The following is a 3,020-nucleotide window of genomic DNA, read 5'->3' as shown; positions in this document are numbered from 1 at the left end:
TAAACTGGAGCTTAAACGTGTTCGACCAAGTTTTCTCCTCCAGGGTTGCTTTCTCCATTTCCACGTTTAAGCTCCAGTTTAACCTTAAACTGGAGCTTAAACGTGTTCGACACCTCCAGGGCTACCTTTCTCAGCTTCCACGTTTAAGCTCCAGTTTAACCTTAAACTGGAGCTTAAACGTGTTCGACCTCCAGGATGGCTTTCTCTATTTCCACGTTTAAGCTCCAGTTTAACCTTAAACTGGAGCTTAAACGTGTTCGACCTCCAGGGCTGCCTTTTCTATCTCCACGTTTAAGCTTCAGTTTAACCTTAAACTGAAGCTTAAACGTGTTCGACTAAGTTACCCTCCAGGGCTGCCTTCTTCCATTTCCACGTTTAAGCTTCAGTTTAACCTTAACTGAAGCTTAAACGTGCTTCCACAAAAGGCATCACTGGAAGTGTCTGGCGTTTAAGCTACAGTTTAAGCTTAAACTGCACTTAAACCACTCTGGAAAGGTTTCTGGCCAAAATATTCGGTTTAAGTAGTATTGAGCACAAACATTAACTTAAACTTACTCTGGTAGAAACCAATTGAATATCATGTTTATGGATTGGCTGAAGATTGATGGTCTGAAATTTAATTTATTGGTCATGTTCATTTTGATTATCACTAAGTTGGCTCATAATGTTACAGATTTGATCAAAGCTCATCAATTATGATCAAACCCAAGGCAAAAGGAAAGCAGGGAGAGGCCTCAAGCCCAAGAAACACAACAGAAGCTCAATATAGAAAGTGTATAAATAGGATAGAATTAAGTTAGAAGGACTTTTACCTTTCTTTTGGCTAGTTTTCATATCTTTGTAATTGAATTCAGAGCTATGACTCACTAAACCCCCTTTCATTGGGTTAGGGAGCTCTATTGTAATTCAATGAATCAATAATAGTTTATCTTCTTCTTCAATCTTTTCTCTTGAATTTTGTTAGAAAGCTTCTCGATCTAATTCCATTGGGTAGTTGTCTTGGGAAAGAAACTACCCATAATTGGAATCCTTCGGAACCTTGGGAAAGGAATGGAGGATTCATGCTAGAGAAGCTTTCTCACAGTGAATTGGATTGGGGTTTGGATGGATATTGTGACATGTAATCCTACCAAATTGTGGTTCATGAAACTGTGTGGTATAATCAGTGATCGAGCATCATCTCTTCTTATGAACATTTAAACCAAGGGATTGGGAATTTGTTCGTTTTTAGAGAGAATTGGTGAGCCAAGGGATTGGGATCCAATCATATAAGATTGCCAAGCAAATTCAATGAACGCATTGGTTGAGGAAGAGATAAACATGTTTTGATTCGGAGATCTCAATATCTCCTATAACCCAATGAATTCCCCATTTCTGATTTCCACTTTCTCTTTACATTCTGCAATTAAATTCATGCAATCACCCCCATTCCCTTTTAATTTCAGCAATTTAGCTTCTGCTCTTTACTTCATGCAATTTAAGATTCCGCCATTTAAATTTCTTGTCATTTACGTTTCCCGCCAATTTTACATTCCGCAATTCTCATCTAAATCTTGATTCCGCTCAACTAGAACACACTTCTAATCCGAATTGCTCACTCAACCAATCCTTGTGGGATTCGACCTCACTCTATTGTGAGTTTTTACTTGACGATAACCGGTGCACTTGCCGGAAGGAATTTTGCCGATCGTGCAATTTCCTAAATCGTAGCATAACTAGTTTATGCGCATCAAGTTTATGGCGCCGTTGCCGGGGAATTGGTTTTCGATTGACAATTCTCAAATTGGAAGTTAACTAGATTGAGCATTTTTTTTGTTTTGATTAATTCAGTACACGTTACTTGTTGAATTTTAATTTCTGCACTCTGTTACATGCTTTCTTTCTTTATGCCTTTAAATTCAAGCAACTAACTCACTGACTCACTAACTGTTTGAATTAATTCCTCAACTGCTCTAACCATACTCTTCCATTAACCAAGAGTATTTCACTTGTTTGTTGCCTGTGCTGTGTTCTTGTATGACAGGTAGGAGAGGAGAGACATCAACTCCTCCATATACCGAACCAGAGAGGACCCTTCATAGACTGAGAAGGGAAGCAAGAGGGAAGAGAGTACTGGGAGAAGAGGAATCTGAAGGAGAATCTGAGGACAATTTTGAGGAAGCTTTAGATCTCAACATGGATAGAGAAGTTCACAACCATGAGAGAGCTGATGGAAACAATGCCATTCCTGAGAGGAGGGTTCTTAGTTCATACATAAACCCAACCTCTGGGAATTGTGGTAGCAGCATCCAGAAACCACCCATTCAGGCCAACAATTTTGAGCTCAAACCACAGCTAATATCACTTGTGGAGAATCATTGTTCATTTGGTGGAAGTGCTAATGAAGACCCAAACCAACATCTCACAAAATTTCTGAGAATTTGCGACACTGTGAAGTCCAATGGAGTCTAGGAAGATGCATATAAACTGCTTTTGTTCCCATTTTCACTTAGGACAAGGCAGCTAAGTGGCTGGAATCATTCCCAAGGGGGAGCCTAACAACCTGGGATGAGGTGGAAAGCAAGTTTCTGGCACGTTTCTACCCCCACAAAAGGTCAATAGGCTTCGATCTGAGGTTCAGACGTTTAGACAACAAGATGGTGAAACTCTCTACGAGGCATGGGAGAGATTCAAGGATTTGACAAGGAAATGCCCACCAGACATGTTCCATGACTGGGTACAATTGCATATTTTCTATGATGGACTGTCTTATGAATCAAGGAAGGCTGTAGACCATTCATCAGGAGGTTCATTGAACAGGAAAAAGACTGTGGAAGAAGCCATTGAAGTGATTGAGACAGTGGCTGAGAATGAGTACTACTATGCATCAGAGAGACACAACACTAAGGGAGTCATGGAGCTGAACCATGTTGATACAATTCTAGCCCAAAACAAGGTGTTTGCCAAGCAACTAGCAGAGCTCACCAGGAAATTAGAAACAAAACAAGTGGCTGCAATACACACACAAGAGCAAGAGGAAG

At 40.2% G+C, this 3,020-nt stretch overlaps 1 non-coding gene across 1 annotated transcript; it reads right to left on the bottom strand.

Moving 5' to 3' along the window:
* Positions 1 to 2,599: 2,599 nt before the first annotated feature.
* Positions 2,600 to 2,703, bottom strand: LOC112739804 (small nucleolar RNA R71). The gene has a single exon (XR_003170742.1). It is a non-coding gene; the product is annotated as a small nucleolar RNA R71 (small nucleolar RNA).
* Between the last annotated feature and the right edge of the window lie 317 nt (positions 2,704 to 3,020).

This window comes from Arachis hypogaea, chromosome 13 (genome assembly GCF_003086295.3).
Source record: "Arachis hypogaea cultivar Tifrunner chromosome 13, arahy.Tifrunner.gnm2.J5K5, whole genome shotgun sequence".
Lineage (NCBI taxonomy): Eukaryota > Viridiplantae > Streptophyta > Magnoliopsida > Fabales > Fabaceae > Arachis > Arachis hypogaea.
The sequence above is the reverse complement of the archived record's forward strand: the minus strand, read 5'-3'. Positions and strand labels throughout refer to the sequence as shown.